This window comes from Pongo abelii, chromosome 7 (assembly GCF_028885655.2).
Source record: "Pongo abelii isolate AG06213 chromosome 7, NHGRI_mPonAbe1-v2.0_pri, whole genome shotgun sequence".
NCBI lineage: Eukaryota > Metazoa > Chordata > Mammalia > Primates > Hominidae > Pongo > Pongo abelii.
Window position 1 is genome coordinate 82,705,936 of NC_071992.2, and position 27,954 is coordinate 82,733,889.

Here is a 27,954-nt window from a genome sequence, read left to right on the forward strand (position 1 = left end):
GTTGGTAGTAACCAGAATATTGTGATAAGGAAAATAAGTAAACATTTGGAAAACTGATTCATGTTAGGGTCTGAGTTTATATATCATATTGAGAATTCTATAATAGATCAGGTAACAAATAGTGCTACTGGGATAAATATTGTAGAGAAGTAGTCTAGTTTGAAGCTTAGAGTTTGAGGGTCTGGATCATCATTCAATGTCAGTTTGAGATAATGACTTCTTGGTCTGTGCATATAAACATTGTTGCAGGGATGAGGCTAATGATGAAGGCACATGTGATAGATATTTTTACATAATTTGGGTATGAACCTTTTTGCAGGTGTTGGTTAAGGTAGCAGTAATTGGTAGGATTAAGGGGACTAGGGCTGTTGTAGCAGTGGAAGAATACATGCTTGTTACTTTTATTTGGAGTTGCACCAGTGTTTTTGGTTCTTATTACCAATGGATGACTCTCATCCTTTAAAAGTTGAGAAAGCCATGTTGTTAGACATGGGGGCATGAGTTAGCAGTTCTTGCATACTTTCTTGGTAGATAAGAAATTGCAGCCTTCTATTGTTAGATCCACAATCTAATGTTTTGCTTAAACTACAGCTACAGTGTGCAAACCCCAAAATAATTTTAGGGTCTAAGGATAGTAGGAAGATAGGTGCTAGATGTATAAGTATTAATGTGTTTTTCTTGTGTAAAAGAAGGTTTGATATGTTGATATGATATGTAAGTGTCCTTCGTTGTGATTAGCATATACAGGGAGTAAAAGGCTGTAATTAGTATATTAAGTCCTATAAGCATAATAATGATATTTGATGAGGAGAGTGAGGCCATAGTCACAAAGAGTTCTCCTACTAGATTAATGGTAGCGGGTAAGGCAAGGTTAGTCTGATTTGCTAGAAGTCATCATGAGGCTATTAGTGGGAGTAGTGTTTGAAGGCCTCGGTAAGTAATATGGTTCATCTATGGGCTCACTCATAGTTTGAGTTTGCTAGGCAGAATAGTAGGGATGAAGTGAGTCCGTAAGCAATTATAGGGGTGACCACACCTGTAAAGCTCCAAGGGATCTGGATGAGAATAGCCATAATAACAAGTGCTATGTGGCTTATGGAGGAGTAGGCAATAAGTGATTTTAAATTGGTTTGTTGTAGACAAATAGAGCTTGTCATGATTAATCCTCATAGGGATAGCATGAGGAAAGGGTAGGCTATATGTTCTGTTAGGGGGTTGAGGATGAGAGTAAGTTGCATTATTCTGTAACTGCCTAGCTTTAGGAGTTCTGCTGCAAGTACTACTGAGCCACCAATAGGGGCTTCTACGTGGGCTTTGGGGAGTCATAGGTGAAGTCCATATAGAGGTATTTTTACTATAAAAGCCATGATACATGCCAGTCATAGAAGATTGTTGGATCAGGAGGTTAACAGCTCTTGGGTAGTAAGTATTATTACTGCTATGTTTAGTGAACCTGAAGTATTTTAAGTATAAACAAGTGCTACGAGTAGAGGTAGGGATCCTACTAGTGTGTAAAATAAGAAGTATGAGCCTGTGTTAAGGTGTTCTGTTTGATTACCTCAGCAGGTAATGATAATTAGGGTAGGAACTAGCATGGCTTCAAAGAGGATATAGAATATAATTAGTTCTGTGGCTGTAAATGTTATGATTAAAAAAGTCTGTAGGGAGATCAGCATAGAAATATAGAGCTTTTTTCATGGAAGTGACTCATTAGGTGATGTTGGCTTGCTAGAATTATAAGAGGTAGCAGTCAGGAATGTTAAGATTAGAAGGGGTGATGTCAGTGGGTCAGGAGAGACGATTAATGAGAAGTTGGATGAGTTATCATTGAGTTGGTTAAAAAATAGTAGGCTGATGAGGCTGATGAGTAGGCTGTGCGTAACCATGTTGATACAGATTATAGAATTTTTAGAGAACCGTGTTATTGGTAATAGTATGATTGTTGTAATAATAATTTTTAGCATTGAAGTAAATTTAGATTTTGTGTGTAATCTAGGCCATATGTACTGGAGATTGAAACTAGTAAGGCAAGGGCCACTGCGGCTTCGCAGGCAGCAAATACTAGGAGGATAATGGGTATTATGTTTGCTAGAGCGAAATGTGAAGTCCTTGAAAGCCTGTGGCTATAAAGAATGTGGAGCCGTAGATTCCATCAGAGATAGTAAAGGGGGCCTCGAAATATTCTGAGGCTTGTAGAAGGGTAAATACCTAAGGTAATTGTGATGGATAGTGCTTGAAGTATCTCCTTTTGACTACCTTCTATTAGGCTGTGGTGAGCCCAAGTAATTGACACTCTTGATGCGAGTAATACAGACATACTCAGGAGGGGGACTTCTACGGGGTTGAGGGGAAAAATGCCTGTTGGGGATCAGTATCCTCTTAATTCTGGAGTTGGGGCTAGACTGGAGTAGTAGAATGCCCAGAAGAAACCAGCAAAAAAGAATATCTCTGAGATAATAAATAGAATTATTCCATATCAGAGGAGTGATTGACAATTGATGTAAGGTGGCCTTTTTTTTTGGATGATTGATGTGAGGTGGCCTTGAAATGTACTTTCTCAGGTAATGTCACGTCATCATTGGTATATGGGTAGTGTGTTGGTCAGCAGGCCCAGGGTTAAGAGGGTAATAAAGTGAAATCACATGGCCAGGCCAGATGTTATGAGGAGAGCTGAGAGAGCTCCTGTTAGTGGTTGGGGCTGGGTTTAACTATGTGGTTGGCATGTGTTTGGTGGGTCATTATGTGTTGTTGTGTAGGTAAAGGCTTACTAATTGCGTAAAAACATAGGCCTGAATAAGGGCTATGGCGAATTCGAGGATGGTTTGTAGGATTAGAATGATGAGAGCGATTGAAGCTGTGGGAAGACTGAGTTGATAATACTAGTGTGGCTCCTCCAATTAAACGCATTAGTAGGTGTCCAGCTGTAATGTTGGCTGTTAATCACATAGCTAGTGCCATTGGTTGAATGAATAGGCTAATAGTTTCAATGATCACTAGCATAGGGATAAGTGGTACAGGTGTGCTTGTGGTAAAAAGTGAGCTAAGGAAGCTTTCGTCTTAAAGCAGAAGCCTGTAACTACTGCACCAGCTCATAGTGGGATTGCTATTCCTAGATTTATTGATAACTGGGTAGTTGGTGTAAATGAATGGGGTAGAAGCCTGAGGAGATTGGTTGAAGCAATGAAGAGAAATGGGGAGATCAGTATAAGGGATCAGGTTCGCCGTTTAACATTATGGATTATTATTATTATTTGTTTTAGTACAAGTTGAATTAGTCACTGTTGAATGGAAGTCAGTCGGTTACTGATTAGATGACTGCAGGTTGGAAATAGTATGGTGGGAAATAAAATGATTAATACTACTGCGCGTAGGCCTAGAATTGTTGGGGTAATAAAAGAGGTGAATAGATTTTCATTCTTTCAATTCTCAAGGGGTTTTATGTTTTTGCATTTTGATTATTTTTGGGTTATTTTGGGTCTCTTGCAATAGAGAAGGAAGGAGGCAAACAGAATAGGAGAGGGCAATTTGTACAGAGAGGGAAAATTCACCTGAGGGCTAAAATAAATGTAATCCCTAATTACTACACTGAAAACATGGCAGAAATTCTATAACCCTTCCGTGGCTTATATAAACTACACTTTAAAAATAGCTATATCTTTTTTAAAAAGAGAAATGCTCAATGAAAGGGCAACTCCAAATGCCTTGTAATAGAAAACTGTTCTCAAACAAAATGAGAGCACTTTGCTGAGTCAGAATGTGGTGTTTCTTACATTTTGTTTTCATCTGGGCCCAGCCCCAAAGTGTGATTTGCTTATCAAGATCATGAGTGATGGAGGCTAGAAGCCAGGTTTACATTAAAGATTGATGTTGGGGCCAGGGGTGGTGGCTCATGCGTGTAATCCCAGCACTCACTTGAGTCCAGGGGTTTGAGACCAGCCAGGCCAATATGGTGAAACCCTGTTTCTATTAAAAATACAAAAATTAGCTGGGCATGGTGGTTCATGCCTGTAATACCAGAAAACTCAAGAGGCTGAGGTAGGAGGATCACCTGAGCCCAGGAGGCTGAGGTTGCAGTGAGCCAAGATTGCGCCACTGCACTCCAGCATGGGTGACAGATCAAGACTCTTAAAAAAAAAAAAAAAAAGATTGATGTTGAGATGCCATGATCATTGAGACTTGGAAAGAAAACCTTCAGGTGGTAGCTAAGAATGTGGTAGTTTTATAAAATTGGGCTATTTCAAATTTTCTGTAAATCAATTTATTTCTTAAAAAGGATTTGACCAAAACTACCTTGATAGTTTTAGGCAGCATAGCATCCCTCTTCAAAAGGACTTTGTGCAAATGAAGTAATACACTGGCTAATGAAAATATACCTTGTGGAAGAATCTTCCAAGGCTTATTGGCTATGGGATGGAGAAGGAAATATAGACAGACATTTAATATCAGAGCAAAATCTTTGTTTACAGGAAATCAGATCTTATGAACCTCTGAAAGAAGCTGCCTAGATGATCAGGGTTGCTCTTTACTGGGGGACAGGTAAGACCACTTCTAAACCTCAAATATATCTAATTTTGTGAGCTCCTTCAGAAGTTATAGGGGTCTTATCATCATTTTTATGTGGTGTATGGTAAGGAGATACTGATATAGAATTGTCAAGTTTTTAAACATCCTTGCTATAAATAATCACATCGAATCAAGTTTACATCTGAAAGTATTATTATAAAGTGAAAAACCATGTAACCGCACCTAGGTCAAGAAGCAAAACATCACTAGAAATCTTCCCTATGCCCTTCCCACTAGGCACACTCTCCTTTGTCATCCCTAAAGAATATAATTTTCCTGATTTTTATAGCAATGCTTTTGTGTGTATTCTGTGTAGTGTTGATTATTAAGTGCTTTCTAAACATTATCATCTACCCTTTGATGCTTTTTCTCAACAATCTTTAATTTTTGGGAATTGATCTTTTATGTTCTATTTTTTCCTCCATTGGTTTGGAAGTTATACCTTCTCCTGAGGAACACCCTTTAACATTTCCTTTAGTGAGTATCTGTTATTGATGAACTCTCCCAGTTTTGTCTAAACATATCTTTATTTCACTTTCTTCTTGAAAGATATTTTTACTGGGTATATATGCTTAAAAGTTGGCATTTATTGTTGTACCTGTTCTTATTATTTTGCAATTAAAACTACCATTCCACAGACTTCTGGCTTCCATTGCTTCTGCTGAGAAATTAGCTGTTAATCTGTTTGTTTTAGTGAATGAAAATAGATTACATTCCCCATTTCATTCCTATTGTCCCCTTCCTGCTTTAAGCATTTTCTGTCATTGCCTTTTTGTAGTTTCACTGTATTTGGGTATGAATTTATTTCTTTTTTTTTACTCTACTTTGAAATTTTAGGTTGCAGACATGAAATCCAATTATCTCATAATTTAGGTTGTATTTCACAAAATCAAGGATATTCTCTTATATAACCATAGTACAATCACAAAAATCAGAATAAAAACTATTCAATAGTACACGCTAATCTATAGATCATATTCAAATTTTGCAAGTTATACCACTAATGTTCTTTTTCTGGTCCAGGATTCAACTCAGAATCATAGTTTTATTCAGTGGACATCTCTCTTTGGTCTCCTTTAATTTAGAACAGTGCCTTAGTCTTTGTGTTTGATGACCTTGACATTGTGGAAGAATACAGGCCAAATACTTAAAAAAATCTGGGTTTATCTGATACTTTCCTCATGATTAGATGCTGATTAAACATTTTTGGCAGGAATATTACAAAGTGATATGTCCTTCTCAGTGCATCATTTCAGGAGGCACATGGTATTGACTTATCCCATTATTGGTGATGTTAACTTTGATCACTTGGTTTATGTGGTGTCTGATTTCTCCATTAAAATTTATTATTTTTGCCTTTGTAGTCAATAAATGTATTGTGGTAGCATAGTTTATGACTATGCATTACTTCTTCAGATACTTCTTTTTCTCTTTTTTCCTTCCTTTCTGAAACTCCAATTATGTCTTTTCATTGTATCCTCTGTGTCTCTGTTTTTTTTTTTTTTTTTTTTTTTTGAGACGGAGTCTCGCTCTGTTGCCCAGGCTGAAGTGCAGTGGCGCGATCTCAGCTCACTGCAACCTCCGCCTCCCAGGTTCAAGCAATTATCCTGCCTCAGCCTCCCGAGTAGCTGGGACTACAAGAGCACACAACCACACCCAGCTAATTTTTGTATTTTTAGAGATGGGGTTTCACCATGCTGACCAGGAGAGTCTTGATCTCTTGACCTCATGATCGCCTGCCCCTCGGCCTCCTAAAGCACCGGGATTACAGGCATGAGCCACTGCGCCTGGCCCCTCTGTGTCTTTTATCTTGCATTTTTAATTTTTATTTTTCAGTTTATTTATGCTTCTCTCTGGATATTTTCTTCTGCCCTTCATTTCACCATTTCTGTCTTTAGCTGTGTCTAATGTGCTGTTAAACCTATCCACTGAGTTCCTAATTTCAGTTATTGTGTTTTTCAGTTGTATGTTTTCTACTTTTGTTTTTAATTCTGCAGTATCACTTTGTATAGTTTTTCGTTATGAAAACTATTCTTGCTGCCATTCTTTTTATCTCCAGTAGCTTAGTAGGCTTAAATGCTGTACAATGTCTCTAACTCTACTCTTTGGAACCAGGTGGATCGTTGTTCTTTTGTTCATGTTATCTTATTGCCTTATATATTTGGCTCTCTTTAATTATGTGTGGACGTCACATTTTAAAAGTTATTTGTAGAAATAATTTGAGACTTACAATGGTGGTATCTTTCAGAGAAGACTTTTGTTTTCTGGGGCCACTAGCTATCTGAAATCACCTTAAACTAATTTTAGGATGTGAGATTTTTCTGGATCATTGAGATGTTTCAAAGCAGGGATACTTATTTTTGGTCCACCCTCACTCCTAGAATGCAATCTTTTAGCATCCCAACCCAAAGCCTAGGCTGACTGGCCTGATCCTCCACCCTGGCAATCCCTTTGAGGCTGATGAAATGGCTACTTCACATTTTAGCTGTCATTTTTAGGTCAGCAAACACCTCCAGAGCAAAAGTAGCTACAAACTTTGGATTTATCTCTCTGGATTTTCCTCTCTGGATTTTCATCTTTTGGACTTTCACCCAGTAATTCTTATTACCTTGCTTGCTTTTTGATGTTTTAAAGAAAATATTTATTTTTAATGCAGATTTAGTTGTCTTGAATGGGAGCTTTGGTTCAAATCACCTAGTCTGCATTACTTAAGTAGTATTTTCTATGTTAAATAGTTTATTCTAGATCATAATATTAAAGTTTATATATTGTAAAGTTAATTTTAAATTCAGCCTTCGGTAATATGGAAAAACAAAATTTTCACTTTTCCTATTTAGCAAGTAACAATCGCTACTTAATTTAAGGGCAACAAAATTTGCCGACATATGTTTTAAAATAACATTGTATTGAGCTTGATTAGGGGGCCAAATGCATATTAAAATGTAGATGAAAATTAGTCTTCCTGTTATGGCATCAAAAATAGACAAAGACTTCTTTCATGTTTTGATGTTTGGGATTCTTGAATTTTGCACTTAAAAAAGCAACACATTTACTTTCTTAAAAATAACTTTTATTTGTAAACAAATACATTTTTCTCTAGATAATGAGCTAAGTGAGGTTTCAGACTCCTATTTATAAGCCCTTCTGTACATTTATCATGTATATAACTATATTACCAATAAAGAAAAAGAAGATATTGTCATAGTAATTCCTTTAAGTGTTTTTTTTAATACTAGGCCCATCTTAAAATATTATATAGTATTTAAAAACCAGATTTGAGCAATTTATAAATCTGGTAAAAAAATTTCTTCAAAAAAAGTTGCTGAATTATTATAATACTTAATATTAGTATGGTATTTTAACATCATTGTACTTTAAGCTACCTGGTTTAAGGATTCATTATGGAATGAATGACATGACGTCAAAATGTAATTTTTTCAATTACATATACATAAATAATTGTATGTAAAAGCACTAAGAATAGCTGATAAATGCCACAATGATCAAACAGCCATAGCAAAGAGCTAGTAGTGCTCGCCTAAAACTGACTACGTTAGTGCGTTTATATCTTTCTATTTGATGCTTTTACTATGCTTCTGTAAACCTGATGCTTCAACTTCCACCTTGCATGCACATGCTGGACATGTTCTGTGTTCTGGACAACCACGTAAAAAGCCTGAATCATCTTAGCTTTGCTTCATGCCTCCCTGGTTGCCCAACTCCCCTCTGGAAGAATCCTCCTCCCTGGGGTTGCTTTCCAAATACGAACCTGCCTAGCCAGAGTCTTGGTGATTCCCCATGTGCTTCCCCTTATGGCCTAATAGATACTCCCTCTCTTGAGGTCTGTGAGCATAATCAACTATTGTTTCAATGGCAGCTGTCTCCTGATCTGTTGGCCTCACCATACCTGAAAAATAATAAAACCTATCAAAACAAGTATGAGCCAATGATGATTTGGTAAGAATTTGAAAGCTCTAAAACTGTCCCATTTGAAGTAAAGAGTGTTTAGAGGTTTATGTTATTTTATTTTATAGCATTTAGCAATAGATGCCATTGCCATGAGGAACAAACTGCAATCTGAAGAATGCCATGATGATACTTCGGATGTTCTCATAGTGGAGAAATGCTCAGCTAGAGGGAAGTGCCTCTGCAAAAATCTGCCAGAGGAAAATAATAATTCATAGTCATTACTAAATACAGTAGTATGTCGAGTATAAAATATTTCTTAATCTTAGGTTTAACAAAGGAATTGACTTCAGAAAGATGGTAGAAACTAGATTTCTTCTGAAACCACATTTTGGTAACAACAGTTATCAAACCCTGGCTAACTGAAATGAATTAGTAATGGCACAAGGCAATACTTTTAAGGACGCTTTACTTTTTTTTTTTTTAATTTTTAAGGTGTATGTTTTCTTTTTTTTAAATTTTATTATTATTATACTTTAAGTTTTAGCAGACACTTCTCAAAAGAAGACATCTATGCAGCAAAAAAAAAAAAAAAAACCACATGAAAAGGATGCTTTTCTTAAGAGCATCAAGAACCATTTTCCTGGAGGACATTATATTAAGTGAAATAAGCCAGGCACAAAAAGACAAATACTGCATGCTCTCACTTATATGTGGAATCTAAAAAAGTTGAATTCATAAAGCAGAGAGTAGAATGGTAGTTACTAGGAGCTGGGGGTGGGTTGGGGTGGGTGGATGGAGAGATGTTGGTCAAAAGATACAAAATTTAGTTAGGAGAAATAAGTTCAAAAGATCTATTGTACAATGTGATGACTATAGTTAATAACAATATATTGTATTCCTGAAAATTGCTTGGAGAGTAGATGTTAAGTGTTCTCATTACAAAAAATGATCAGCATGCAAGGTAACACATATGTTAATTAGCTTAAATGAGCCATTTCTCAAAACACCTTGTTGTATATGATCTCTCTATAATTTTTTGTCAATTAAAAATAATTTTTAGAACGAGCCATTTTCTCTTAGTAGCCAAGTCAAATAGTATCAAATGGTGTCTTGTATTAAAAGGGTACAAGTGAGAGGCAGTGTTTATACCACATGAACGTCTACTGATACCAATTTAGATACATTTTTAATAGTTCCAGTTGAATATAACAAAAAATGTTTTCTCAAAGAACCTCATTTTGTAAGAACAAAGGGTCACAAGAGAAGGTTATGAATACTTTTTCATAAATGCAGAAGCTAAGATCGCAATATTAATCAAATATTTTTATATAATTGAATAAGGTCTAATACTTCAGAACTTTGTCAAAACACTACTTTTTATGGAGAACAGCAAAGCTCTGGGCATATGTGTACATGCATGCATATAATAAAATCTTGAGCATTTCCTGTAATTGCTGAAAATGGAAAGAACTATTACAAGACATCTGTGACATAATTTACAGTTGAGTACAAATCCTCATTTGTAATATCAGATGTCTTGATTACACCTTTATAAATGCTACATAAATAATGTGTAGTAGAATAGCTGTGCTGGCACATGCAACGTACATTTAAACATCTCTTAAAAGCTAATTTCTCACTTGGCAGAACTCTCTAGCTCAACCGGTAATATCACAAACAGCAACCCACACATCCTTTTGGAATGCTTAACCCTGCTATAGATACATACTTTTAAAAACAACATAGAAAATAATTATTTTCAAACTTTCTTGATAGTGACCAAATCTCAGTCTAAGAAGCTCCGGTATTGTTCAGGTTCTTTGACAGCACTGGAAACATTCAGTATCAAGTATTTATTGAAACAACCTATCAGCTGGCTGAGGTTTAGAAATATGCCACACAGAATTGTTTTGGCAAAGCAACGGTCATAGCTAATGGGAAATGATCCATACTTTTAAGCACTTTTAAATCAAGGTTAGTAACATTCTAAAAATTGTGGGTTTTTTGAAGATAATGTATAAATTATTTTAAACTTGAGGATCTGTGAAAATATAAATCATTTGATACATCACATATCTTTTTCAAGAATTGGAAAACTCATTATTCGGTCTATTTTGTCTCTGAGTTAAATAGCTTGATTGTACCATATGTTGGCAAGGGAGTAGCGAAATAGGAATTTTCATACATTTCTGGTGGGAGTGTGAACTGACAAAACCTCTATGGAGGGCAATTTGAAACATATCTATAAAAGAAAGTACATATCCTCTTTGGCCAAAAAATTCTATTTCTGAGAACTTATTCTACTTGTACATATGTGAAACAACTTTCTGTCAGGTTCTTCCTTGCAACAATGTTTATAACAGCATAAGATTTGAAATCTAATATCAGTAGAAGACTGGTTAAGGAAATCTGGTGTGTCTATGGCAATGGAAGAACATGCAGTTGTAAAAAGGAAGAAGCTTTTTAGATTTTGTCATGGATTATCATAGACATCTTAAGTGAAGAAGGCAAGTAGTAAAACTGTGTGTATAGTTTGTTATAATTTATGAAAAAAAGGAGAAGAGAAATATATCTCTAGATATACATTAATATATAGGTATATATAAGTATAATTAACATATTAATGTATTATATATATATACCTACAAATTTATGCAGAGATACATATCTGTGTCTATCTGTTATCTTCTTGGATTTGTGTAGAATACCTCTGTAAGAAGCTAGTAACACTGCTTGCCTCTGCAAAAGGAATTGGGTGACTGGAGAAGAGGAATAGGAGGGGGTCTTAAAAATTGTATATCCTTTGAATATCTTGAATTTTCAACATCAATGCATTGTTACCTATTCAAAAATAAATATGTCCAACTTTTTATAAGTCCATTTGAGCCCTACATATATGTCAGGACACAAAAGAGTTATTCATTGACGGAGTAACTGATGTGCTGAGAATGAAGCACCCTAAATGTTTACTTTCCTTAAAATAGAAACAAAAGCTGATATCTACTAAAAGGCTTCCTTCCTGTCCCTCATATCTCATCAAGTCCTGCATGAAGGCATGATTTATGACAGTTCACTGCCAGATCTTAGAGAAATATAAATAAAACCAAAATTGGAACACAACTGCTGAACTTGGAGAGTTGGAATGAGGTCAGGTTAGTGCCTCAACCGGATGTCAGGAAATTATAGATTCATTTCCGCAGCAAGAGTAGCAGTGACTCATGTTCCCCAGCAGAAACTGAGACAAAGCCCATCATAAATACCGCATGTCATTTCTGAACCTGCTTGGGAGCTGTGAGAATTAAATGAGCTAACATTTTATAAATAATTTGGAACCCCTTGATAGAAAAGTGTTACATAAGAAGAGTTTTATAATTCTGTGCTTTCTCTATCTTCCTTAAAAAGAAAAACAAAAAACAAAAAATGAACCCAAAAGCCAATGGTCTCATTATAAGCAAGAAGCTAAGTGTGACAAAAATGATTTTTGTGTGGCCATTCTGAAAAGAAATAAGTTCCTATTTTTGAGGTTCAATCTGGCCTATTACTTTAAGAAAATGCTTTTGGTTCCAAAGGTCATTTTGTTTTTATGAATAATCCTTCTATATGGTACAAGAATTACATTCTTGAAATGTTTCCAAATTAAGTACAGGAGGTTACTTTCAGCTTTCAGTAACATACATGTACTCTTTACCTCCCAAGTGGAGATGGATGTAGGGTTTGTCCCAAACTGTTTTAATTTTAACAATTTTTTTTTTTAACAAAATTCTTTGAAGTGAAACATTTAGGAATGTATTTAACTTCTCATTAAATTACAAACACATTTATTCTTTAAAGAGATCTGTACTTTATTATATTTCTTTGAGGATTATGATTTTCTAAGTGGGATGAAGAATGTTATTAAAAGGAAGACAGGATCTATACGTTTAAAATGGCTAAGTGAAACTCACAGTCCCTAAAGCATGTCCATAGATTTTTGTTGAAAAAAGTTGAAGATAGATAACTGTGAATTCTTTGAATAGTATTGGGAACCCTCAGATCTATAATCAGTATTTACTAAGTTTTCCTTTACAATCACCTGGGGTTGTGGTAGTCCATATTTGGTAAGATAGTCTGAAAAAAGTACCCAGGCAAATTAGATTTTTCCCATCTACCTTCCTTTTGAGCCAAAACACTGAACACTCAGTGCTAGGTTATTTCTAAAACTTCTCTTTGCTAACCCCAGATCAAACTGAAACTGCAGTTCTGCAATAGTTTGGTTTTGCTTTGCTTTTGCCTCCACTCTCTTTCATAGGTCTCTATGGTGTCATTAACACTTTTTGTCCTTCTGATTAAAAAGCCTACATCTTTTTTTAAAAAAGTTTCCTCTGTATATGAGGCATGAAAGGCAGAATTTGTATGTGGAAAGGGTGTGTGAACAGTAATTTGATTGGAAAGGGTGAAATGATGTTGAGAAAATGTCAATTGTCAATTTCAAAATATGTCAGCTAGTGATGGAGGTTGTGTGGGGTTAAGGTAAAATAGAGCTACAACTTATTAACCTTGGGTTATCCCAATCAGATTGGTTTGTTGCTCCTCAAAACACTGGAGTGAATGAGAACATGTGTTTCAGTAAGGAAACCAGAATCTGAGAACAGATTGTTTAAGAGAATAACAAAGATCTTCAAGGACTTGAAAAAAGAGAAGGAACACATCTGGTTGTGGCAGTTAGCAAAAGCTTTCTGAGGAGCTAGTGTCTGAGACTGGCCCTTCTGCCTGGTAAAGAAGGAAGGGGTGGTTATTCCCAAAGATGTGGCAATAACAGCTCACCCTCGCCTCCTTCAGACCTTTGCTCAAATGCCACCTTTTCAATGATGTCTTCTTTCCTGACCATTCATTCCATTTAAAATTACATTCTGTGTCCCTTACCTTTTTCCCTGCTTTACTTTTCCCTACAACTATGACCATTTGATATACCATATTTTTTACTTATTTATTTTTTGTTAATCTCTCTCCACCACAGTATGGAGTTCCTCGAGGACAGGGATTGTTGGCTGTGTTTCCTGGCCCTGGCACAGAGTCCCTTAATAAACATTTGTGGAATTTGTTTCTACATATGTACATACAAGGCTCAGAGACTGGGAAACACAGGACATATTTGGAGATTAGAGAAAAACCTGTAGAGGTTCTATCAACTTTATATTTTTGTTTTTTTTTTTGAGATTGAGTTTCATTCTTTTTGCCCAGGCTGGAGTGCAATGGTACAGTCTCAGCTCACTGCAACCTCCACCTTGTAGGTTCAAGCGATTCTCTTGCCTCAGCATCCCAAGTAGCTGGGATTACAGGCACCTGCCACCACGCCTAATTTTTTTTTGTATTTTTAGTAAAGACGGGGTTTCACCATGTTGGCCGGGCTGCTCTCGATCTCCTGACCTCAGGTGATCCACCTGCCTTGGCCTCCAACAGTGTTGGGATTACAGCCGTGAGTCACTGCGCCCAGCCGTTTTTTTTTTTTAATTTTTCTTTTTCTTTTTTCGCTCTGGATGACCTAATAACTCTCTCTGAGCTCCTTGTCTGAAGTCCAGTTTCTACTCATGGTTGTGTCCTCACAATACCATGTGTGATTCATCCAATGCCCAACATAGAGTATTCCATTTAGATCTGTTTTTGGAATGAGTATGCTTGTTAAGTTCTCAGTCTGTGTTAGCTTTTCTAAAATATAAACTACATTCATCCCTTGGTATCAAAGGGGGATTGATTGGTTCTAGGGCCCCCATGGATACCAAAATTTGCAGATGCTCAAGTTCCTGATATAAAATGCCCTAGTATTTGCATATAATCTACACACATTCTCCTGTATACCTTAAAACATCTCTAGATTACTTATAATGCCTAATACAATGTAAATGTTATACAGCTGTTATATTTTAAAAATTTGTATTTTTGTATTATTGTATTGCTTTTTTTTGTTTTTTTTTTGCATGTTTTCCATCCATGGTTGTTTGAATATGTGAATATGGAACCCATGGATGTGGGGACCTATTGATCTGTAATAGTCAGTGGATCCACAAGGCTTATGGCTAGAAGTCCCAGAGAAAGGGTCGGTTTTAGAGATACTGGTTCTATTAAAGTAACACCAGGTATGGCAACAGATAGACCAGAACGTATATCGGCTCAAACTCAATAGTTTTCCCTCGTTTCTGAGGCAAATATTCCTTGCTGGTGGATGATTTTGCACCATGTGGTGATTTGAAGACCAGGCCTTGTTCAGTTTACAGATCCACTATACCCTAAGACTTTGTCATAGTCATGCACAGCCAGTAGACAGGAAGGAGGGTTACAAAGCCTTGGACTATAGAGGGCACTCATCACTTCTGCTTCCTCTCCACTGGCTGTTATACACAGGGTCACTCCTACCTGTAAAAAGGCTATGGAATATGGGCCCAGAAGAATTCAATTTTTGATGACTAGTCACTCTGCTCTTTTACTCACTATATATCTGCTTGAGGGGACCACCTAAAGTCTCTTCAGAAGCAGTTTTCTCCAATAGATCTAGGTACGGCTCTTTATGCTCTAAGACGTACAAACTAAAAAGCAGATTACCTGCCCCCTGCACCCTCCCTTTTACCATTTATGGTGCTCGGCAGAGACAGGATATCCACAATAACATCTCCCTTTTGGAACAGGAGGAGTGCAGAGGTGCGCGATCACAGACTCAGGTCATGATGACACCTGTCTCCTTGGGCATGGCAAAGACTCCCTGCTTTGGCAGTGGAGAAAGGTTCTTGGTTGGACCCAGCATCTGCTCTCTAGTATCTCTGGAACTAACTGTCCTGTTCTCTGGTTTTCTCTGGGAGGTTCTCCTTTGCCCATTATTCTTCCTGGCCACATCTGAAGTGGATATAGGTGAGTATGCACTCTTTGGAGACAAGCAACTTTTGCAGTCAATTTCTAGTTTGTTCAGGTTTGAGGTCCTGATAGTTGTATAATGCTCTATCTTGCAAAATTTTATTTTATATTTTGGTCAGGTCTGTGATATTGTGGATCACGTCTCAGAAACTATATGGGCTTCTGGTTTATTTTCTGCTAGGAAGTTTCATTAAGTAACCACACTCTAAGTTCTTTCCTAGATGTAACTCTCAAATCTGTCTTCTTCTTCTTATTATTATTTTGCTTCCTGGTCCCCATGCCTTTCCACCTCTCTTCAACTTAACGGAAGCTACTTTGAAGGCATCTGAAAGAGTAGGCTGGGGTGGAAAGGTAGAAAAGTAACTCCCTTAATCTAAGCTACTTTGCAAACCTGAGAAGTCTTAACGGGTCTTCTTGGCTTGAAACCATCTTTAGTCTTTTTGTGTGTGTGTTTGTGATCTAGAATCAGCCTGATTTTCCTGTCCTTTCAGACCCCAGATTCCTTTTTATTTCTGCTTGTAAACCTGTCTATTTCTTCCTGACTTCAGCTGTTTATTGTAATACATTTCTACGAGTGAGAAGGACCAAGATACACTAACATCCCAGGTATTTCCAACTACTTTCCTTAGAGCTATAGGGTCAATAGACACTTGCCTTATCTTCCAAGTTCAACTGATAGCTTTATCAAATGTTTCGTCACTACCTCACAGTGGTATCTTTCTTTCCACATTGCGATATCTATGTTCCTTTGTCTACTGCCCAATTGCTAAGCTCAGGCTATACACTATTTTCATTTGTTAAGATAGCACTCTATTTCAATGTACCATTTTCTCTACTAGTTGTGGTGATGCTCAAAAACAATATAATGACTGAAATATAAGAGACATTTATTTCTTGGTCACATAACAGACAAAGGTGGTTATTTCTTGTGAGTGGGCAGCTTTCCTCTATGGAGTGATTTGAGGATCCAGAAATTTTCCATGTCTGGCTCTTTCATCCTCTTGGGTCCTGTTTTTACTGTTATCCAGGCTGCAGAAGAGGAAGGAAGTAATGGAGGAAGAACTTTCATTCTTTAAAGTTTCAGGTGAGAAAAAGCCCACATCATTTTTGTGTACATTCTGATACAGACAGGAGGCAGGAGATTAGGGTCCCCGGCAAGGGCTCTACCCTCAAGCCTGGATCCACGGCCCTAATGAGAACAGGCATTCCTGTTTTCATGCCAAAATGTTGCCTTTTGGCCCACCATGTCCTCCTATCCTGTGTCCATATAAAGCCCAAACCCCAGGCTCCATGAGCAGAAGAGCAGCAGAGCCACATGGCAGAGAAGAAAAGAAGAGGAACATCTGAACAGTGAGAGGAGTTCGGCTGGGGAATGGTCATAGAGGAGATTGGCTACAGGATGGCCGAACTCCAGGGGAAGATGATCTTCCCGCTCCATCCACTTTCCAGCTCCCCATCCATCTTGCTGAGAGCCACCTTCATCACCCAATTCAATTCCTGCATTCACCATCCTTCAAGTCTGTGTGACCTGATTCTTCCTGGATGCTGGACAAGGACCCAGGTACCAAGAGGGCAGGGTGTAAAAAGCTGTCACCCTGACTCTCCACGAGTTGGTTAACACTTAGCCGTCCATGGATGGCAAAGCTAAAGGAGCACTGTAATACCCCTAGATGCTGTCATGGGGCCGGAGCCCAACAGTGCTCACCCCAGCTCACCTGCATTCTCTCCTTCCTGTAAGGGGTTTGAGCACACGGTGGCTGAGTAAATGAGCCACCCTCTTTGTGAGGGGTCCCATGAAGGGGCCAAGGGAATTCTCCCATCTTTGTTCCATTGGTCAGTTGTATGGCCACACTTAACTAATTGTAGGGAAGGTTGTGAAATACAGCACCCATGTGGAAGAGAAGACAGAATTTTGTTGAGTTACTAATAGTCTGCCATACAAAGACCATTTGAAGAAGTTCTGAAAGCCCAGAGTCCTCCCATCCCAATGGGTGTGCCAGCTTGTACATGTGTCACTCTATGGTATCTGTTCACTCTAGACTCACATTGCACAATGTCCTTTAATTCTTCCCTTCTGTGAGGCTCGTAGTCTAAATGTTTGCAAGCATCACTTTGCATCTGTCTTTGAGACAACCTTATTTTTTGTGTTTCTGAACCTTCTACTGTTTTATTAAAGTTACCTGGAATCCTGATTACAACACCCTCAAGTAACTACTCACTTAATATCCATTGATGCCACCTTCCCACTTCATGGATCTCCTGTAGAGAATATTATTCAAGGATTTGATGATGAAAAATAGGCAAAATATTACTGGTAGGAGAATTAACTTTTATGGCTCATGTTTCTTATATTCCTGACCTGAAACTGAATTCACTTATGGTTTTGTGATATAGACCTTATTTGTACAAGTTATTAAAGAATAAATTATGCTAAGCAATATCGTAAGTCCTGTGAAAGTCAACATTGAATATATATCATTTTTCTTGACCAACCTTGTCCAAGTAGTCTCCTGATTCATAAGGGCTCTTATGTTCTTGAAAGATATTAGGTAACCCTGAGAGACTTTGCTATTCCAGAAACAATATTGTGTTTTATTTATAATCTATCAATTGTTCTCCCCAGTATTTTCAAATACTTATGATAAACAATTAGATCTGTGATATGTAGAGTCAGTCTTAGATTTGTTAAAATAGAAATACTGGCCAGGCACGGTGGCTCATGCCTGTAATCCCAGCACTTTGTGAGGCCAAGGCAGGTGGATCACTTGAGGTCAGGAGTTCAAGACCAACCTGGTCAATATGGTGAAACCCCTTCTCTACTAAAAATACAAAACTTAGCTGGGCATGGTGGCTTGTGCCTGTAATCCCAGCTACTTGGGAGGCTGTGACAGGAGAATCACTTGAACCTGGGAGGTGGAGGTTGCAGTGAGCCAATATTGTGCCACTGCACTCCAGCCTGGGTGACAGAGTGAGACTCCATCTCAAAAAAACAAAACAAAACAAAACAAAAACCCCCAAAAACCCAAAACACCATAGTTAGGCCAGTCACAATGGCTCACGCCTGTAATCCCAGTGCTTCAGGAGGCTGAGGCAGGAGGATTGCTTGAGCCCAGAAGTTCGAGACTAACCTGGGCAACATGGAAAGACTCTGACTCTACAAAAAACTTTTTAGAAATTTATCTGGGCATAGTGTTATGTCCCTGTAGTTCCAGCTATTCAGGAGGATTGCTTGAGCCCAGGAGTCAGAGGCTGCAATGAACTGTGATTGCACCACTGCATTCCAGACTCCAGCTTGGGTGACAGGCCGAGACTCTTTCTCTCTTTGAGAAAAAACAAGAGAGAAAAAAAAAATACCATACTCATTGTTACCATTTCCCCCCAAGTCTCTCAGCACCTCCTCAATTATTCACATTATTCTATGACTTTTTAATGTTTGCTGTCAATTATCTAAATATACTAAGATGAAACATACTTAGATTACTTAAACACATTATTAGTCAAGGCAGAAATAAGAAAGCTAAGCAGGTTGCTGGAGGTGACAGGAGAGATGACTGACTTCCCAGGGCCATGCCATTTTCAGATAACATTGTGAAGGGAACCATGTTTGTCTATGGTGAAGTTCCAGCTTCCCCATCCAGGCTCCCTTCCTCAGCACATGTACATGTCCAGTGTCGTTTCTCACTATCAGCTGGCCACTAAATAATCTCAACAAAAACTTTTTTTTAACTTGATAAAGATTTCAGGTGAGACTTCTTGCTAAGTCATGTTAGAAAGGAACTCAAATTGGAAAAGTCTTCTGCAGAGTGGAAAAACAGAGTTGTTTAATTTTTTTCATCTATAAATTGGGATAATGCCAATCTCTCTTTAAATTATGAGGATTACATTAAATAATATATATTTGCCATTTAGCAGAGTATTTAGCCCATAGTAGTATATAATTGTTATTATAAATACCTTCTTTTTTTTTTTTTTGGTAGGTAGAAGGATTTTATATTATCCCTTAACACCTACCTTGGCCATGGCCTTTTCACTTCTTTTTTTTTTTTTTTTGAGATGGAGTCTTGCTCTGTCGCCTGGGTTAGAGTGCAGTGGTGCAATGTTGGCTCACTGCAACCTCCACCTCCCAGGTTCAAGTGATTCTCCTGCCTCAGCTTCCCTAGTAGCTGGGATTACAAGCACACACCACCATGCCCGGCTAATTTTTTGTATTTTTAGTAGAGACAAGGTTTTGCCATGTTGGCCAGGCTGGTCTCAAACATTTGACCTCAGGTGATCTGCCTGCCTCAGCCTCCCAAAGTGCTGGGATTATAGGTGTGAGGGATTACACCACGCCCATCTTCGCCTTTTCACTTCTCTATATTCCACTTTAGATAGTAGCGTTAGTGACAACGAGAACCTTATTTTATCTTGTTAATTACCCAGAACATTACTTTATCTTGTTAATCACCAGATCTCTGGATCAGAAAAGGTGTTATTCCAGGTACCAATAGATTGCCTCTCAATTCCAGATCTACCCTCTTTTTGTCTTGCCTTGTGAAACTCAAGCTAGACTCCACAAATATTTCTCCTTTGATAGCTGGTCAACGTTAGGCTTTGTCAAGAGACGGCTTTTCAAGACACTGGGAAGGAAGGAAATTCTTTTCCTAGTTCTCATATGCTTTTTTCTTTCCTATGACATGGCAACTGGTGCCATGTGGAAGGCCCAGTGACACTTACTCTCTGGCAAGTTTTGCTGATACCAAAGCAAGAGGCCAGCCCTAGTCTGCTGGTGGCACAGCAAATTTCTCACTTTGTGGTGCATGGATTCCAAGAAGGCCTGAATCTCACCCTTCTGATAGAGGGGAAGATGCTCCATTAAGTTCTTATTCCCTTCCTTGGACAATCTTCCTAATGCCAAAGAGTAGTAGTTCTCTGCATTTATATTTTCTATCTTATGTCTTTTAGTAATTAGTTGTCATTTACTAGCTAATATTACTTTATATCAAAAATTTTCTGTTCAGATTATTGGTGTGTCTGTCTCCTGACTGGACCTTGACTGATTTTGGTTGCACAATACAAATTCATGGACAAAATGAATGGACTGTCTAAGTATGGCCCTGGATATGGTGGCTGAAGTTTTAGGGCAGAGAGGGATATGGAAGAAGGGAAGGAGGAAAGAAAAGTATATCCTGCCGTTCCATTGTTTATCTTCCCACCTGTTCTCTCCTTGTCTGAAAGCCAAAGGTTGCTTCTTCCATATATTCTCAAAAGGCTATGTATCTACATTATCAAAAGCCTCAGCCTGGCCCTGTAACAGAGGCATCTTCTGCCTGTGCTCCCAATATCATCTCTCTAAGGGAGTCAACAAGCCTTGTGATGCAACTTCTCAAAGATCACAATCTCTGTACTGGGTCAATGTCTTTTCCCTTATGCTTCATGCTCTCTGTACCTTCTCCTTTCTTCTTTCTCAATATGGTGCTGATTCTTAGCCCAGATCATAGTCCATATTCAAAATGTAACTGGAATGTGAGAGAGCAGAAGAAACACTGATGATCAGATAGCCTCAAAGCAAATCCAATTATCAGCAAAACATCTAAGAGATGTATTTGTGGGACCATGGGAATTTTAATCATTCCACATTTATACAACTAGAAAAACAAAATGGTAGAAAACAGGAAACTTCTTTAATCAAGCAAAGTCTTTGTGGTTATGGCTGATGAATATGCAAAAGCTGCTCTGAATTTTTTTAGGGCACAAAGTATTGCCACATATGCATCCCTAATAGCTGTTTTTAGGTTATTAGAAAGGAATGGGTTTGCTAATCAAGTAAGCCAGAAGCTTAAAGAGATACAGACATTTTTGATTATACAAAACCACAAATTGACTCCAAGGCAGAACACCTGAGCTCTGACTTTCAAATTCAAATGTTTCTGATTATCAGCATTGCTGTATTCATTGAGTTAGTCAACACCCAAAGGCAAAAATCTTAAGGTTAGGTGAAGCTCTAATGGGAGATTGCAGATCTCAAAGATAGTTCTCTAAGAAGTTTATCATCAAGCTATTACAGAAATCCCACTTCCTCCATAAAACTTCCTTAGTAATTGAGGAAATGGATAATTTCCCCTACCTCATACCCTTGCCTATTTCATGATACCTTCTTGCTCCATCATTTTACAATAGCTTTTATTTACACCTACCATTTTTTAATCTTGTTGAAAATAAATTATGCATATGTTCCTGATGAGAATCCAAGTTAGTGTTGTTTGTATTATAATTATAGGCAAATAGATGGATGAATGAACTACATATGCTCATTCATTCAAGCAATATTTGTTGACTGCCTACTATTGCCAGGCACTAGGGAAACAAAGATGAGTCAGACATCAGTCCTATCCAAAGAAGAATGGTAAGTCATCCTTCTCTCAGAGAGTTCTCAATCTGGTAAGGGAGACACAATAAGTGGACAAATTGCTACAGTGTATGTAGAGATATGTACATGCCAGGTGCAGGTTAGTACAAATGTGGAAATGATTGACTCTTTCTGTGGTTCCCTACTTTACAGATCAGGAAATAGAAGCACCGAGAAATCAGGTAACTTGCTGACACTCATACAACTAGTGATATGGACAGGAGACCGGGAAATCCTGGGTAGAAGAGGGCAGTTCCTGGGCAAAGGCCCCACCCTCAAGCCTGTATACGCATGGCTCTAAATGAGATCAGGCATTCCTGTTTTTGTGCCCAAAAAGTTGCCTTTCGGCCTGCTATGCCCCCTATCCTGCACCCATATAAACCCTGAACACCAGGCTTCAGAAATAGACCAGCAGACAGATGGCAGGATGATGCGGCAGAGAGCGAGCGATGAGGTGGAACATCTGAACTCTGAGAGGAGTTCGGCTGGTGGGTGGTCGGAGAGGAGTCGGGCCTACTCCAGCTCCCTATCCATCCCACTGAAAGCCACCTCCACCACTCAATAAAACCTTGCAAGGTTTGAAATCCTTCAAGCCCGTGTGTGACCCGATTTTTCTGGGATGCTGGGCAAGAGCTCGAGATACAGAAAGCTGTCACTGGCCCTCTGCCCTTGTGAAAAGGCAGAGGGACCATTGAGCTGTGGATGGCAAAGCTGAAAGAGCTTTGTAACTCCTAGACACTACCACGGGCTGGAGCCCAAAGCACTCACCCCAGCCTCTGCACTTGCCTGTCTGCATGCTCCCCATCCCACATGGGGTTTGAGCAGTGGGGTGACTGAACAGGTGAGACACACCCCTGTCACACGTTCTGCAAGGGGGATCAGGGAACTCTCCCTTTCATCAGTACATGGAGGAGTCTGGATATGAACCCAAGAAGTATTGTCACCAGGATGGCCCCTACTGACAGTGGGAAAACTTTAACTGTTTTTTTAAGTCTGTTTATAGGCACAACTGTTGAAAGAAACCAGATGGTCTGGATGCCACAAGTAGCCCCCTTGAGACCCGCTGCTGAATAACTGAGGAAGTTCAAACCCACATGAAACTGGTGCAGACCAGAGCAGGTGACCTCCAGTTACCTTTAAGTCATTAACATATCATTATAATACCAGAAATCTTTCCCCTAAGAGAAAATTGCCCCCATTTTGTCTACATGCAGTGTGTGTAGAAACATGTTCATGTACTGTGCCTGTGTTTGCAACTCCATCCAGTACATGCCTACATACTTCCCTAGGCTTGCGCCCAGCTCTCTAAAACTCCCATGCCTCCAGGAAGATGGTGCCTTTGGAACATGAGCTCCCCTTCTCCATTCTTTGGCCACTGAATAAAAACCTGGTTGACTTCCCAATTGGATGTTCTTTCTATGCAGCCAATGTGAAGTAGGCAAAGAACACAATTGACCAGTGACATTATGTCTCCAGGGGTCTTACTCTTAAGCACCATGCTAACTGCTTTCCATATTCGCCCTGTACAAGACTTCACATGGTTGAATATTTAATAAATAAATTTGAATGGTGTTAGTGAATTCTTTTAGGTTATCGATACTTGTTTATATGGTTGTGCCCTGATACCAGTGATCAGGACAATGGTGCACTTCTCTAAAAAGGGTTGTGGGGTCCAGGCTCCACACTTCTCAGCAACATTGACCTCTAAAACCAAGCAAGGCAGGGGAAATCTCTACAAATTTATACAGCTAGAAAAATGAAATGGTTGAAAATAGGAAACTTTAATTAAAAGAATTTTCAATTAAACTTTTGTCTTTGGAGCTGTGGGTCTAAGAAATGGCACCAAAGTATGGTTTATACACTTGATAGAAAACCTCTCAGTCACCAAGAAGTGCCATCCTTGCCCTTGAAAAAGGAACTTCGTCTATTCCTGTATCTTTGATTACATGTTAATGTCCTTTAAAAGTGGAAATGGTTAGATTCACATTTAACAAAGCACAAATCATTCCTTCCAATATTTGTAATTTTCAGGTGAAATTGCAAGGATAAATAAAAAAGGTGACCTATATAAAAAAAAAGGAAATAAAAACCAGAGGGGTGGGTCAAAAAAGTAAAGGTCTTTTTTAAGCCTTTGCTGGGCTGTGTTCCTGAAGGTAGTGGCCTGTGCACATAAGCCTTTTAGTACCAGCTGAAGAGTCACTAGTCCTTTCTCTTCCATCAGTGCCTCCTTATCCACCATATGCAATTCAGAGAATTAATGATATTTCAAATCTGTAAGAAAGCCTACTGGGGATGGGTGGGTGGAGAAAGCACAAGGGATATAGATGTTAGGGTCTAACAGTCTATAGAATTCAGTGAGGGTCAAATAACTCAAGGAGAATCCAGTATTTTAGCCTAGGTTTCAAAGATAAGTGTTGTTCACTAGGTGGTCAAAGAAGGGAAGAGCATTCCGGACAAGAAGAACAGCTTGAGCTAAGGCACTTAGGTGAGAAACTACAACTGGTTCAGTATGGTTCGCCAAGGCTAGTGACAGATGCTGAGAAGTGTTAGGCAGGGAGTTCTTGACTGGCCCTATGGGTCACACCAAAGAGTTTGAAGTCTATACCCTAGGCCAGTGGCTTACTCCCTCAGCTACATCCAGAATACCCTAGGGAGCTTAAATAAATTTTAACCACCAAGCCTCACCTGAGCAACTGAGTCAAAATCTCTAGCAGTGGGGTTAGATGTCAGTCTTTTATAAAAAGCTTCCTATGTGTATCCTGGGTTGGGAATTACTGCTGTTGACTATGGTGAACACTTACAAGGTTTTAAGTAGAGATGTGACTTGGTTAGTTTTTCATTTCAGAAAGATCACTCTGACTACAGTACGGAGAACAAATAGGAACCATGTGTGAGGGCTGCAGAAAAGACACTGGGGAGGCTGGTGCAGTTCAGGCTAAAGATGATCAGGGCCAGAACTATAGAAGTGGCCTTAAGACTGCAGAGGAGAAGTTAGGTAGCTCTCATCCTCCATCTGGGATTTGGTGGCAAATTGAATATGTGTGTGTGTGTGTTGTGGGGGTCGTGGGGAATAGAAGATGTGGTGGATTACAAAAATGACCACAGACTCTCTTGTACATACCTTACCATTCTCTCACTAAGCATGAGAGTCTGTTTTTCCACTTCTTGAATCTGAGCTGTGACTTTCTTTGGCTAGGATAATGTTGCAGAAGTGACATTTACTGAGTACTCTAAGCTTGGGTTCAAGGAGTTTTGTAAGTTTGTTCTCTCTCACTCTTAGAACCCTGTGACTCCCAAGTAAATAAGCCTATCCTAGACAGCTAGACAACAAGAGACACATGGTTCAGTTGTCTGTCATCGCAGCCTACAGCCTGCCAACCACTAGACATGCAAAGGAGGCAATGACAGGTGATGGCAGGTACATGAAAGAGCCCAGTGGAGATTACTTTCTATAAAAGACTGTGCTAGACCCAACCTTCAGCTGTCCTCAGGAATGGCCAATACTACATCCGGCAAGAGCAATTCCTTTTAATGTTTAACAATTAGTCTCAAAACAGATTGTTTAAATGTCAAAACTTATAAATACTTATAATAGAAAGGAAACACAATCAGCTTAAAATACTAGGGCATAAGCCCAAGGTCATGTCAATTCAGTTGAGTAAATTAAAGGATCACTGGGGTAGATCATCATCATCATAACATGGTAGAGGGTTTTTTCCTTTTGAAAGAATGTTTCTAATGTATTTCTTTCTTAAACACACTGTATTGTTTCTCTTAATATGTATTTGTTATTGAGTTTATTAATTATCAATATACACATGGAGATAAATGCAAGCCATGCTTGAAAATTATATTCCTGAAATTTAACCCATGACTGCAGTTGGACATCTGCCTGGATAATAAGCAGCTTTTTCTCTCTTTCAGAATTCATGCTACAGAAAGTAAAAGTCAGTGTTCTTTCATTACTTTACAAAGCCTTTAACAAAAAAGTGGAAATGAAACTTCCTACCCAAAACATACTGACAGGCCAAATTCTTGGTCTCTTCCTCACTTTTATGAAGTATCATTCGTAATGCTCCTGTGTATCTTCAGCCAGCATACCAAGCCACTGGGTATTTAAGCTATTAGATTTTTATTGCTAAATTACCACAAGGTTAGCAGCTCAATTTTATTATTTTGTTGTTTCTGTAGGTCAGAAGTCTGGGCATGGTGTGGATTCTCTGCTCAGGGTGTCACCGGGCTGAAATCAAGGTGTCAGTTGGGCTGCAGTTTCATTTGGGCTTATCTTCGCACTGCTGATAAAATTTATTTCCTTGTGGCTGTAGGACTGAGGCCCCCATTTTCCTTTTAGTAGGCTTTAGATAGTTCTCAGCAGCTAGAGGCCACCCACAATTTCTTGCCACGGGGCAGTTCACAGCACGGCTGTTTGTTTTTGCAGGCTAGCAGGAGTGAGTAGTCTGAGTGCCTCTTCTGCAACCAGCTGGAGGAAACATTGATTTTAAAGGGCTCACTTGATTAGATCAGACCCACCTGGGCAATCTCCCTATTTTGAGGTTAACTGATTGGGACCCTAATTACATCTGCAAAATCCTTTTACAATGGTGCCCAGATTAGCATTTCAGGAGAGAAGATGTGTGTGCACCAGGGCCAAGAGTCTTGGGGGCCATCCTAGAATTCCACTTACCATAGCCATGATTAAGGGATCCTACAATCAAATGATCAGATTCTAATTAAGTTGGGAACAAATATCTTCCACAGCATGAATTCTACCACCCATTTCCTCCTCATAAGTTTTCCAATTGATTAAACTGTCCAGTTGGATGTTTGAGTTTACAAACTCCCATACTCACAGGTGTTCTAGAGCTCTTGTAGGTCTTGGTAGTGCACCAAGGAGGATTAGAGAAGACAGCAGTCAACTATAGCACAGTACTGGGGTGTGAGGGAGGGAGGCCACACCTGGGACAGCAGCAGCACATTTCATGTACAAAGCAAGGGAAGAGAGATAAAGCCTTCCTCCTAGCAAGTACAGTTTTCCCCATGTGATTTTATGACTTTTGACATGTCATTCAATGACACCTGACAAACCAATATTTATGAGGTTGTGTTTCAGTTTGAAAAAAATGACAAAATTTGGACAAATAGAACAGTTTCCTATCCTACAGCTCTCTGATTAGGAAATTGGAAACAGAAATACCGTTAATTGTTCTTTCTACAAGAGTGTGTCAATTGTATAATGGAAACTTTGTGATCCTACATAAAACCATTTCTATTACTTCAGAGTACAAAGAACTTGCAAAGAGATGTAGGCAGAATGTGGTGTTGGGACTTTAATTTACTTACCTGCAGACTGTTCCCGTTCCATCATAACTTTATTTAAATCATGGTTACACTCTTAATTAACAATTTAATTGGTTGGTGCTTTCTCAATCCAGTTCTCTAGGGGCATGGTTTTCTGTTTAACTTTCTTGTTTTAATTCTTCAGCAAAACCATAAAATTTAATTAGGAAAGCAACCAGCTTTGTAACAGCAGTTCTATGTCTAATTAACTATGCTTTGACCGTCTCTTCTCGATTCCGTTCAACATGGACATGCATTTTGCATTTGTTCATGTTTCAGAGATGACATTGTGAATTTATAGCCTATGCATGTAGTCCAATTACTTTCCACTTTCTCTAAGATGCTTGGTTACAGCTAGTGAAATCAGGAAAATTAACAACGATTCATATATGAATCTGAGAGCCAAAGGCCAAGATGTAGGTTGTTAGTTCGCTGTGTGAGTTTTCTCCTCCTGCAGAATAGATTACCACAAACTTAGCAGCTTAAAACAATACCTATTTATCATCTCACAGTTCTGCAGGTCAGAAGTCCTGACATGGCTGGCTGGATTCTCTCTTCAGGTATCAATGGGCTAAAATCAAGCTGTTAAAACAGCCCTCATGAGAATTACAAGTCAGGCTTTAGGCAGAATTATAGTTGGGCATTCTACCCAAGTCCCTGCAGCTGCTAACTAACTGAGAGCCACGTTGTGGGAAGCACTGACCACCTGCTCCCCACATTGTTCCTATAGATGGAATCTCTGGCACTGGACCTTTCTGGCCAAGAATTGCTTAAAGTGTTTTTCACATCTTGAATTCCAGCAGAATAGCTGTCACCAACCAGTCTGAAGACCTCCACCAAGAAACCAACTCAGCAAAGAAGTGTAGGAAATGCAG

At 38.7% G+C, this 27,954-nt stretch overlaps 1 protein-coding gene and 1 pseudogene across 1 annotated transcript in view; both read right to left on the bottom strand.

Annotated features, from left to right (window-relative positions):
* The window catches only part of CPA6 (carboxypeptidase A6), a 317,040-nt gene that overhangs the window by 166,423 nt on the left and 122,663 nt on the right, over positions 1-27,954 (bottom strand). The window lies entirely within an intron of this gene.
* On the bottom strand, positions 2,702-27,104 carry LOC129060846 (ATP synthase subunit a-like; annotated as a pseudogene).